Here is a 14,243-nt window from a genome sequence, read left to right on the forward strand (position 1 = left end):
CCTTGAGCATGGAAGGCTCCCGGATAACCCTCGTCGTAAACCCGAGGTTCGCAGGAGGGCCCCGCATTTCATTTAGTATAAAGGGGTCCTATACCGTCGATCCTTTGAAGGACTTTTCCTTCGATGCCTCAGTAAAGAAAGGTCAGCGAAGGTTTTGGAGGAAGCACACTCAGGCGTATGTGGCGCGCATCAAGCTGGACCAAAGCTACAATTCCAGTTGAAAAGAATGGGTTACTATTGGCCGGGAATGATCTAGGACTCAATGGATTATGCGAAGAAATGTGAAGCCTGTCAATATCAGGCGAATTTCATTCATCAACCGCCTGAGCCTCTACTCCTGACCATAGCCTCGTGGCCTTTCAAAGTATGGGGGCTTGATCTGGTCGGCTCTATAACACTGAAGTCATCAGCAGGGCACTCATACATCGCAGCCACTGACTACTTCTCAAGATGGGTTAAGGCTGTCGCGCTAAGGGAAGCTAAGAAAGAAAACATGCTGGATTTTATCTGTACTCATATTATTCATCGATACGGTATTCCCCATCGGATCATGACGGATAACGGAAGACAATTCTCCAACAGTTTGATGGACAAGTTGTGTGAAAAATTCAAATTCAAGCAGTACAAGTCATCCATGTATAATGCCGCTGCAAATGGGTTGACTAAGACATTTAACAAGACATTGTGCAACCTACTGAAGAAAATTGTTTCCAAGTCGAAGAGAGATTGGCAGAAGAAGATTGGTGAAGTGTTGTGGGCTTATCGCACCACTCACCGTACCCCTATAGGAGTCACCCCATACTCTTTCGTTTATGGGGTAGAAGATGTCCTTCCTTGGGAAAGAGAAATTCCATCACTAAGAATGGCGGTGCAAGAAGGGCTCACTACAAAGGACAACGCCAAACTGTGGCTCCAAGAGTTGGAAGCATTAGATGAAAAACGATTAGAAGCTCAACAAGCATTGGAATGTTACCAGGCACAAATGTCTAGAGCCTTCGATAAGCATGTAAAGCCTCGGTCCTTTCAAGTCGATGATCTAGTGCTCGCCGTAAGGAGACCAATTATCACGACAAGACATACGGGGAATAGGTTTACACCTAAATGGGATGGGCCCTACGTCGTCAAAGAAGTCTACATAAATTGTGCGTACAAGATAGTTGATCAAGATGGGCTAAGAATTGGCCCAATCAACGACAAGTTTCTCAAGAAGTTTTACGCTTAACAAATGTGAAAAAAAATTGTACGAACTACGTTACGACTTAATCCCTGTCATTACAAAGGGTATGTAGGCAACTTAAAGCAATTTAAGTTCAGTCGCACAAAAAAAAACATTCTTCTTGAGCTACATTATGACTTAATCCCTATCATTATGAAGGGTATGTAGGCAGCGTGAAAGAAACTTCAAGTTCAGTCCAGTTTAGAAAAAAAAAAAAAAAAAAACATTCTTCTTGAACTACATTATGACTTGATCCCTATCATTATGAAGGGCATGTAGGCAGCGTGAAAGAAACTTCAAGTTCAGTCCAATTAAAAAAAAAAAAAATCTTCTTGAATTACATTATGACTTGATCCCTATCATTATGAATGGTATGTAGGCAGCTTAAAAGAAACTTCAAATTCAGTCCAGTTAAAAAAAAAAAAATTTAACTACGTCATGATTTGATCCCTTTCTTTAAAGGTACGAAGGAAACTTAAAAAAATTTAAGTCTAGTCCATCAGAAGAGGTACGAAAACCACGCAAATATGATACTACAAGATTGATGTTGATCATCCCCATTAAAGAATGACACACAAGATTGAAGATGTTAATCCTTATTGGGGGCAACATAACAGATTGAAGAAGTTCATCCTTCGTAAGGAGCTAGCACAGTAAAATAAAAGGCACACGCTTGGAATGCACTTCGCTTCCTCTTTGAAATCAAACTTGGATGCTCCTCCATCTTCAAGTTCAGAGGCTCCATCGATGTTGCTCCATCTTCAAGTTCAAGATTGGCGTGCATGACCCCACTTCCATCTTCAAGTTCAAGATTGACGTTTATGGCCCCACTTCCATCTTCAAGTTCAAGATCGGTGTGCATGGCTCCACTTCCATCTTCAAGTTCAAGGTCGGTGTGCATGGCTCCGCTCCGTCTTCAAGTTCAAGGTCGATGTGCATGGCTCCGCTCCATCTTTAAGCTCAAGATCAATGTGCATGGCTTCGCTTCATCTTCAAGTTCATGGTCGGTGTGTAGGCTGTCTCTTATACACATCTAGATGTGTATAAGAGACAGTCCTTATTGGGGGCAACATAACAGATTGAAGAAGTTCATCCTTCGTAAGGAGCTAGCACAGTAAATAAAAGGCACACGCTTGGAATGCACTTCGCTTCCTCTTTGAAATCAAACTCGAATGCTCTTCCATCTTCAAGTTCAGAGGTTTCATCGATGCTTCATCTTCATGCTCAAGTCTGGAGGCTTTTCAATGGCATCTTCATGCTGAAAGTCGCGAAGTCGAGCTCCTGTCTCTTATACACATCTAGATGTGTATAAGAGACAGGTCAGTGTGCATGGCTCGGCTCCATCTTCAATGACTCGGCCTACAAAATCATGACTCAGCTTCGATTCATCTCCAAAGTCTGGCATGGTTCGCTTCAATCAACACCAACTCAAATTCAACTCCACGAAACAAGTTTCTCCAGAAGCCTTGTGTGAACACATACTCCCCGAACGTTAGTCGAAATTACGTTCTCGAAGTTAGACATGTCGAGCTCTAGAATTGAAGAAGGAAAGCCCATAATGCCAGCATTGCTGACAAGAATGTCGAGCCAACCGTGTTTTTCGATGGTGTAGCTCACCGTTTCTTCAACTTGTTTCTCGTCTCTCACATCGCAATGATAAAAGCATGCATGGTCAATGCCAATGGAGGCTGCCACTTTCTGTCCTAGTTCATCGTTGATGTCAGCTACAACAACAAAAGCACCATTGGCTGCAAATAGCCTCGCCGTGTCCTCACTGATGCCGCTGGCAGCTCCCGTAATGAGAGCCACCTTCCTATACAGCCTCCTACGTGAGAAATTTTGTAGAATAGTCAAGAGTTTGTGAAGATATTAGTGCAAAAATCCAGATGATTGAAATGGATGTTAAACAAGAGAAAATTATAAAGACATTGTTACCTAGTAGGCTAAGACATTGTTGAGATCTTCTTCAAGGTTTAAGCCATGAGCTTTTGGCTATATGTTTAAATTTTGAAACAACCTTCATAAGCTCTTTAAAGAAAAATATCTAGACTGTTTTTTATGTATGATTAAAAGATATTTTGAAACCATTAAAAATGTCAAAGATTCCAGCATGGCCCATATAGTTAATGCCGGAAGGAAAAAGTAGTAACAATGGACAACAAAATTGGTTTAGATCAACAAGATATTATTCCATGAGCAATACTTAGATGTAACCTATACTCCATCTAAGTTCCATATTTCTCTTTCTTATTTAAATATTAAAAAATTATTTTTTAGATATTTTTTCAAAATTTTGTTGACATATGTCAAATTTTAATTGGGTGCAAGAAGGAGTGTACCATATGTCATTAAAACATTTAATTTTGTTGACATATGTGAAATTTTTATCAGGTAATTTTTTTTATATTTTACTTGACACTAAAAAAAGGTCAAGTTAAGGTTCGCGTGAAAATATTAATAGACAAACAAAGACTAGACAATCGCTTAACAACTCCAAATGATCGTTTACAAAATACTATACGATCCCATAAAGTCTCTACACGATCACTGAGTAACACTAGATGATCGCCCACAAACACCCTGCGATCACTTACTCGGAACTGCACGATCGTTTACAAAACATTACATGATTGCTTACCAGTTTCTATATGATCGCCTACCAAATGTTATACGATCGCCTACCAAATGGTACACGATCGCTAAGTAACACTAAACGATAGCCTACAAACACCTTACGATCGCTTATCCGAAACTACACGATCGCTTACAAAACATTACACGATCGCTTACCAGTTTTTATACGATTGCCTATCAAATGCTATACGATCGCCTACCAAATGCTACATGATCGTTGATCTCGGCTACATGATCGCTGAGTAACACTAGACAATCGCCTACAAACATTCCGCGATCGTTTACCTTGAACTACACGATCACTTACAAAATATTACACGATTGTTTATCAATTTTTATACGATCGCCTACCAAATGTTATACGATTGCCTACCAAATACTACACGATCGCTGAGTAACACTAGACGATAGCCCACAAACACCCCACGATCGCTTACCTGAAACTACATGATCGCTTACAAAACAATACACGATCACTTACCAGTTTCTATACGTCTACCAAATGCTATACGATCGCNCTGAAACTACATGATCGCTTACAAAACAATACACGATCACTTACCAGTTTCTATACGTCTACCAAATGCTATACGATCGCCTACCAAATGATATATGATCGCTGAGCTTGGCTACACGATCGCTGAGTAACACTAGACGATAGCCCACAAACACCCCGTGATCGCTTACCCAGAACTACACGATCGCTTACAAAACATTATACGATCGCTTACCAGTTTCTATATGATCGTCTACCAAATTCTATACGATCGCCTACCAAATTGGAGGCCTATCAAATATCTGAAATATTTCATCAATCTCCACTTTTTTAACTCTTTTACTTGATATGAATAAAATGTCAAGTAAGAGCTTCTTATACTTGAGACGTGAAACATGTCAAGTAAGACCTTATATTACTTGACACGAAAATCATGTCAAGTAAAGGTTCACGTGAAAATATCCAAAATATTCCGTCAATATCTACTTTTTTTAACCCTTTTACTTGACACGAAAAAAATGTCAAGTAAGAGTTTCTTTGACATGTGAAACATGTCAAGTAAGACCTTATATTACTTGACACGATTTGTTCGCGTGAAAATATCTGAAATATTCCATTAATCTCCGCTTTTTTAACCCTTTTACTTGACATTTTTTTTGTCCGAAATCAAATTACTTGACGTTTTCGTCAAGTAATTAAAACCTACAAGTGTCAAGTAAGGTAGATTTTGTAGTAGTGTAGATAGGTGCAGCTCATGGTGCACCCAAATATTTTTCTTATTTCATGCATTATTGTAGACTTGTAAAGATATGAGAGTGACATGTTGTGTGGCTCAGAAGATCTACCTAGCTAACTTAGATTAATTATTTTTGGATGCATTATGGAGTACATATTATCTTTGTGTAACTTTATCACACCAAAATAATAATAATAACAACAAATATTTAAAAATAAAAAGGAGAAAAGTTTATTACATTTGATAAAATTATAGTTGAACAACCGTGTGAGTTGCAGAAAAATAAGTGTAGTTCAAAATGTACCAAAATATTTTGGGATAAAAAGTGACGTTGAGAAAAAGAACTACAAAAATTTGTCAATTTACAATAATAATTAGAAGACCAATGATAGAGGTAGAGGAAAAATACTTAGGTACTTCCTGGACTGCACCTATCTCTATGCGACCTAAAGAGTTATCCAATCAAAAGCTGCCACATGGCAATTTTTTATTTTTTCAAAAAATGATTTTTTTTTTTTAAGTTTTTTTTCTTTGTGTGTTAAGAAATGGGAAATATGAGAGGCTGCACTTAATCATTATCCAAGAAAGGGGTTGAGTACGTCTACCACGCTAGAGCTACAAATATAATTCATCAAAGCTGACTCACCAAGTTTATGGCAAGTATGGCTATTTTGTTACTTGTTGTTTCCATAGGTTTGATAAGGAGTATACTAGAATGCCACAACACTTCAACAACAATGGAGGAAATGCATATCAAAACTTTGCCGTTGCTACATCTGAAGTGCTAACTGATACAAATTATATCTTGCTGACACAACGGAGTTACAACAGTTGATGATCTTGTGAACCTTAACATCAAATTCGAGTACCATGGTAATGACTCCCTTATTACTATTATTCATAGTTAAAAACTATTTCATATTGGATTACTTCTGTTGATATCTCACCTTTTGATCCTCCTATTCATCTCAAAAACATAATTTATGTTGTTCATATAACAAAAAATCTACTCAGCATTGCAAAACTTATTACATATAGCAATTATTAATGATTAAGAAGTTTGCAGTTTAAATTGCTCCAATCTCTATTGTACTAATAGTTTTTTTTTAAAAAAATATTCCACATAGATTTTTTTTTCTACACAACATAATAATATATTAAAGGATCTAAAAAGAGTTTGATTAAGAGTTGAATACAAGTTGGAATTTACCTATGTAGCATGCGTTGGAACATGATCAATTCATCAACCTTGAGAAGTATCTATTTAGGGAGTGTGTACAACACATCTTGTTGAGAATAATTCAACATATATCCATAGGTTTTGAGTATTTTATGTAAACTCTAAGGAAGTACGTATAAAACATCTTAAAGAGTCAACATAATCCTCATCTCTTGGACGCATAGAAGGAAAAAAGTAGGACTCAACTTTGTTGGGAACATGAACAAATTCAACTCATCATTCTAGATTCTTAGTGTTTGATGCATGGTTGAGGCATATTGGTCGCAAGATTGGTTAGGGTTGGGGTTTTGGCTATGTGTTGGATAGCACGTGAGCCGGTTCAACTCATCAATACTTAAAGGATTTGTGTAACACGTCATGGGATGCATGAAAGGTAAGTTAAGAAGCATGGGAGACAATTTTGAGCCCATGGAATATCTAACCTGAGGAGAGTTGCACTAAGCAACCCGAAGAAGAATACTTAGACGCATGGAATTAGGTCACTATGGGCCCAAACCATAGATAAAGGAAGGTGAAAATGGATGCATACCTTAAGAGTTTGCATTGGATACAAGTTTTCTACAAGAAAAAGAAGGGTTGGACGTATACCCTAAGAGTATGAGAGTTGGACACATATTTTGGGAGTTGCATTGGACACTAGCATTAGACACGAGAGAGAGAATGTCATCTTGGATGCATGACCTTAGGGAATTGGTCTTGATTGCATATTTTAAGGAGAAGATGTGTTAGAAGCATACCCTATAAGGGTCATCTTGGACACGTACATATGGTAATGTGGATGTATGTTTAAAAACAAAAGGGTAGACGAGGGAGAAATCATGCATTGAACGAGCCAAAAACCAAGGGAGGAAGATGGGAAGTGGTCAACGCATGGTAGGAGAGTTCAATACATGGAATATATGTATCAAAAGTTATGTGTTCACTTGGTTGGAAGAAGTAAAATATAAGTTGACAGTCGGAGACACATATATGGAGGTTAGAAGTATGAGATGGCTAATTCTGAGGTGAACACGTTACAGATATAGGTGGTAGCATAGGAAAAGTTTGGTTAAGTATGGAAGGTATAGGTGGTGGACTCTAAGGTTAAAAAACCTTAGAAAAGGACACTTAAAAGTATGAGTTGGCACATGTATATGAGGTGGTTAACTCAGAGGTGAAGAATCACCCTAAGAGGACACTTAGAAAAATTTGAAGTAGGAGCTGGCAAGCTAAGAGGTATTGTTGGATGACAGGATAGCTTGTGAGAGCCAATAAATACTAAGTCTGGGAGTAAGGGAGAGTTCATAACAAAATATAGAAACTTTTTCGAAGTTCTTAGAGGAAATAAAGAAGTAAGAGAAGAATTTAGGTCGTTGAGGAGAGAAGAAAGAGGCTGGCCATCACCAACAACACACTACACGTCCAACTAGCTAACTATGATCGAAGTTCTACAATCAATAATTGTTTATGCATCTAACTGATAAACTATACGGTAAACACCACCATCTATGCATCTACAACCAACTACCTATGAGTTGAAGCACCTGTCTATATGCCTACTACTGCTTTTGGATGCTAAAAACCTAGATTGCACCCATTAGAAGTTGGTCAAGAATCCAAGGTGAGTGGTTTATTTTCACATGTTTTGATTGATATTCTATTATCTATGGTATTATAATAAATATGGTTTGGAAATCTGGCATGATATGTTTTATATGCTTTCTGCTAGTTGGAACTCTGGATTTACATAAAAATGTTTTATCTCTGGATTTGCAAAGAAACATGTTTTATGTAAGATTTTATTTACTATTTCTATATCATTTCTATAAAATGATTTGTTGGATCTGGAATCTCTAGATTTGGTTTGATTATATCGAAAACTCATATTTTACTATGGTTTATGGAAATAGATTTTAAATCACTAGATTATGTATCCGAGCAATGCCAATATGCCTCGAGTATGTATAGGGGGGAATGTCGATATGTGAACATTAGATGAGTTGTCTTGACGTTGAGTATGTTTATACTAGTAGGGTAGTAGGTGCAAGGTTTTATGTGGTTTTCAGAATCTTTGATAGGATTTATGTGGATTTTATCCCTAATATGTTTGAGAAAATTTATGGTAATGTCATTCTACTATTTGATAAGTCAATCTATTGTTTGATAACTTTTGCCCATTGATGCTCATGTTTCGAAATGTAATTGGATATTCAAAACATTATGATTGGTTTGACATTTGTTTAAAATGATTTCTATAAATGTTTTGAAAAGAAAACTCTATTTTCGTATTAACCCACCACTCACTAGCTTCCCAGCCCATCCTTTCCGTTTTTGTTCCTTCCCCCCTCCCTCCCCTCTCTAGGTTCTCTAGGTAGCAGAAGAGAGTTTCCGGGGGCACACAAAGTTGAGGTCTGCCATATCACATGATTAGTCTTCTTCCATAAGTTTTAGTATCTTAGGGTTCAGATTGTTTGTAGTTGGGTTTAATGTATGTAAAATAATTTGTACCAACATTGTAGTTGGTTTCAGATGAATAAATAAATTAAATCGTTTTATTGCTTAAATAATTTTTCAAGAGTTGTTGGGAGAACCAGGTCTAGATGGACAGTAGGTACCACAAAAATGTGATATTTACTGTCTTCACATTTCCTTATGTGTTAAAAAGATAATCTGAGAGGGGGTGTGACATGTAATACCTAAAGATTGTTTGGTAGAGAATTTAAAAACAAAAATTTGTAAACAATATAATGGATTCAATCAAAACAATGTTGTCTTTCAAGTTTTCAGATATGTCTTTTTGGTATCAGATTCAAAAATTAGTTCTAATTTAAACAATTTTTATAAATAATGAGTTTGATACTATATATTTATAAATCATACAACTAGTTTGTAGTTATCGACTGATATTTAGTTGACAATAAAATATTTTTCCTTTTTGAAAGCTTTATTTATGATTATGATTTATGTTGAAGATTTTTTATATAATCATTGTTTTGTAATATTATATAATTTATAATACATTACATAATATTTATTATATTTAAAAAAAAATTAATTTATAACATGACATATTGTATTTCTAAATATTTTTATCTTTATCTAATATAATTATACATTTAAAAATTTAAAATTGAAAATCTGGAAACAATGATAACATAAAAATGTTGTTTTCAAAATTTTCACTTTTTGGATTAGAGAACCTAAAAATAGTTTTTGGAAACAGAATCCGAGTTGTCTACCAAACACCCACTTGGTATTTACTAAACTCAGTGAATCTGAAAACATAAAATAGAATTTAAATTTTCTACCAAACAAGCCCTAAATTATTCTTATGTAATTCTAAAAAAGGTTGGGTGTCTTATCTCAGTGACACTATGAATACGATCCACTTTATAATAGTTACAAATGATTTGATCCAAACCGTATATATGGAGACATCTGAGTGGGGGTATCCGATATAAAGAGTTTGTATAAGACCAGACCACAAAATTTTTTTAATCTCTCTTTATAAATCCGTTAATTGATGAGATTAATATTTCAGAGGATGATCATTAGCGACTCAATCTTAATCCTGAGTGATTTATTAATTCTTATATGTGAGATGAGTGATTTATTAATTCTTATATGTGAGATGAGTTCTTTGATTTGCATGGTGAGAGTGGTCCAAGTTGCCGACTTAGTAAACCTACCCTTGGGGATTTTACTAAATGGGAAATTAAGAACTTAACTTCACGAGATGAATTTCACTCCCCATAGGGTCAGGAGATTATTAGTTCTCTTAAGTGTTGATTTCGGGTATTGAATATGGAGCCCACCCTTTCATTGGCCCGAGAGGATTTTAGTTAATGGTTGAACCATAAATAAATTGTTCATTAGAGGAATTAGTTGTATTTAAGAGTAATTGCAAGGGTAAAACGGACATGTGACCGGCCAACTGTAATTATGAACAATTCGTGAAAGATCGATGTTTATATTGATTATATTCATGGACACAACTTGTCCTAAAGTGCATGAAAGTTCAACTATGGGTCTATAGTAGTTGATTACCATTAAATTAAGTGGACAAAAATATATCTGCAATGAGGAGAGTGCAACTATCGAATATAGTGGTGTGTCTCGATAGTTAACGAATATTGATTAATTCGGTCTAAAGACTTTAGCCAATTAATCTCAGATCGTTGGAGCTCATGATCTGTAGGTACATAAGGTCTTTCTAATAGCTTGTAAAACATTAACATCTTGGATTGGTGAATTGACTGATTTGGAAATGTTCAAAATCAAAATTAAGTTTTCAATTTGAAGTGCTCAAATTGAATTTTAATTTGAAATGTTCAAATTGAATTTCGGGTTTTCAATTTGAAATGTTCAAATTTCCAATTAGGGTTTTAGATAATTATATTCGATATAATTAACATTTGATTTTGTCAAAATTAAATGAAATTGGGGAGTTTAAAATATTTAAATTTTGATTTAAATATTGATTACATGAATCTTATTCATGTTTAAAATTAGATGTTTGGTTAATTTAATATTTGATATTAAATGATTATTTAATTAATTAAAAATAAAATTTATTTTCAGTATTCAAATTAAATTTGAGAAATTGAATTTTATATTTGATTGATTTTGAAATAAATCAAACAAAATTGAAAATCAAATTTGATTTAGTTGAATAATCCACAAATTTGGAAGGTTTGGTGGCTTAATCCCAGAGATAACACCTATCCCACTTTCATGGTGACTTTTGAAGTAGCATTCAACATTAAAGCTTAATGGTTGCAGGTATGAAATACATAAAAACCTTAAACTTTCACATATTTGAAGGTGATGAAGGTTGCAAATTTTGATTTTATGCAGAATGCTCTCCATCTTTCAAACCCTTTCTTTTACCATACTCAATTCATTCGATTTCCGAGCTCCACCTCTCAAATTAAAGACTTAAAATAGTAGATAAGACACTCTTGATGGTCTACTACTAATTTGAAGGTCAAATTCGTGGAGAGCAATTTAGATTTGGAATTCAAATGTAATATTTCTAAAACCCTCTTATTTTGTAAGTTGCAACTTTATATTCTTTTAGAACTCAAATTAAGTATAATTAGAGTGTTTATTGATTCTGATTGATTCTGTTACATGTTTGTACATTCCAACACGTCGAAAAGAGTAAATTTTAAAAGAACATAAAAAGGAGTCGCCACCAATCTTTTTTACGATGTAATTGGACACCAAAATAAAATAAAAATTTTAATTAAATATGCAAAAGTTAGAGTTGAGTTCGGAAATCATTTGTGTATGAAAAGGTGTTACCACCCCACAACACGCGTTGAGGAAAACGGTGATCAAAACGGTGACCAATTTATTTTTAGGAAATTATAGTGGGTGACAAAATAAGAATATAAAAAAGCAAGTGTGTCAACAAGTTTCTTAATTCGTAGATATGGCAGAAAAGTCCAGATTCTAATTTTCATTTAATGTATGTGACAATTTTGCCCTATTTTTTTCTCCAACTTTTAGCTTTTGGTAGTAGTAGTTATATACCGGAATAGGCCATTTTAGGTGTATCAATTAATTGATACACCTATCTACTCATTAAAATAATAATAATAATAGTAATTGATACACCTAAATATCAACATTTGAGTCTTCTCTCATGTATATATCTCCAATTTTTAAACTTGTTTCTTCTTTCTCAATCAGCAATTTTTCTTCACTTTTTAACATGATCCCGATACATTCATCATGTATGTATTTTGTTGCAATTTTAAATCACAATGTATTGTATTTTATCCTTGTTTGATTTCTTTTTTAGTTTTGATTTTTTTTTTCGATTATAGGATATCTTTGTTTTTCATTTTAATGTTCTAATTTTTGGTTTAGTTATTTTTCTCAGATTTAAGTTTTGATCAATTGATATATTTTTTGGTTTCAAATCAAGTTTTAAACAACAAATGACATGTCAAGTGTATCACCTTCAATAACATTGAAGTAAAGAATATATGTTTCGTTTCATATAACATGAGTGTATCCGACATCAATGTGTAACTACTTGAAGTAAGACAAGAGTATATCAGTAGATATCTATTATCAATCAACATTTTAATTGAACATACTCGAGTATGAGAGAAATAAACATAGTAAATAGAACATATGTATAAAAAGAAAAATAAAATAGAAAATAATAACATTAAAAAGAAGGAAAAAAAATCATAATACCTTTGCTATCTATTTTTCTCAAGGTTTGCAGGGATAAAAAATCTCTATAAGCTTTTCTTTAGTTGAAGATTCTTTCAGCTCATTTAACTTCAAGAACTAGCTAGAAGGAAGGAGATCTCAATTCGTGGCTGAAGGTGTGGATCCTTGGGACGTTCACCCTAATGTGCAACCTCAAATGAGCTTGGAACTTTCTTTGATTTCTCTGTGTCTATTATTTTAGTTTTTTCTAGGGTTTTCTCTCTTAAACTTTTTCTTTTTTTTTTTCATTATCTCACTATTTATAAAGTAAAAAACTTTGCCATATTTATGTATGAACCCTTTTTACCCTAAATTTTGAATTTGAATTGTTTTCCCAAATGTAAATAGGTCAAAATGTGGAGAAAAAAAGTAGGAGATTTTAATTTTGTTACCCAAAATTCAATTGGATCAACAATTATCCTCATTTCTGATATTCTCTCATCCATTTAATTCTCTAAGAAAAGACAAAAGGAAAAATGATAAAAATAAATGAACTAAAGAAAAAGGGCAAATAAAAATGTAGGTGATGTGACCAACATAAATAAGTACCCAAATTAAATTGGACAAAATAGGTGACTACACTCTCCCAATTTCTGAGAATATTTCTAAGAAAATTCTTCTTCTCTATTCCCTTCATTTTTTTCAAGAAGTGGTTCCCACAAGTCAGATCCTTACCAGAGTCATGGACATGGAAGATCTCGTGGAATAAGAAGACTAGAAGAAGAAGACTATTGGTTCAAGGAGAAGTTTTTTTGTTGTATTTATGGATCAGCAAAAGTATATTTCTTAACCTTCTCTTTATTTTTATATTTTTTATTTTTTCAAGAAATCAAAGAATGTGATCGCACCCTTCCGCCGGGATTCAAATCTCATCAGAGACATGCAAATGAGGTATCCTATACAATGAGTTTGTATAAAACTGGACTATGAAATATTTAACCTCGCACCTAACTTCTCTTTGAAACACCGTTAAATTAAGAGATTAATATTTCAAACTATGACCATATGTAACTCGATCTCAATCATGAGTGAGTTATAGACTCTTGCCTATCAGAGATCGTCATTTGATTTGTAAGGATGAGAGCCTAAGTCGTCGATTCAAGATGTCTACCATTTTGGGATGAGACCGAGTGAGGAGTTGGGAACATAGCTACATAAGATGCAATTCTCTCTTTCACGCTTTTAGGATAAGTAGATGAGTTGTTCCTTCAAGTGATGACTCCAGGTCTTGGCCCCACTCTCTTACTTGCTCGAGAGAGACTTAGTTTATGGTTGGACCATAAACAAATTGTTCATTAGAGGATCAATGATACTTGTGGAAGAAGAGATAATTGCAGGGATAAAACGTTAATTTGATCCAACTCGTGAAGGATTGACTTACTTGCAATAATTATATCAATAGACACAGAATATTCTTTAATTCATAAGAGTGCAATTATGAGTCTTTAGTAGAGTGTCTCTGTTGAGAATCCCACATTGGAAAAATCAAGGGGACTCACACTCTTTATAAGATAGATGGGTTACTTCTCTCATTGTCAATTTGTTTTGAGATGGAACCCCATACTATCTAATAGTTTCATAATTAATGAATGTTGATTAATTTAACTAAAGAGTTTAATTAATTAATCTTTGATCATTGGAACTTATTGTAATCTTTCTCCTCCCTGAGTTTTAATTTGAACTAAAACATGTTAAAATGAGCTTAGTTTAA

At 34.3% G+C, this 14,243-nt stretch overlaps 1 pseudogene; it reads right to left on the bottom strand.

Annotated features, from left to right (window-relative positions):
• LOC120087322 overlaps positions 1-3,168 on the bottom strand; it is a 13,520-nt pseudogene extending 10,352 nt beyond the window's left edge.
• Between the last annotated feature and the right edge of the window lie 11,075 nt (positions 3,169-14,243).

Source organism: Benincasa hispida, chromosome 9, assembly GCF_009727055.1.
Source record: "Benincasa hispida cultivar B227 chromosome 9, ASM972705v1, whole genome shotgun sequence".
NCBI classification, from domain to species: Eukaryota; Viridiplantae; Streptophyta; class Magnoliopsida; order Cucurbitales; family Cucurbitaceae; genus Benincasa; species Benincasa hispida.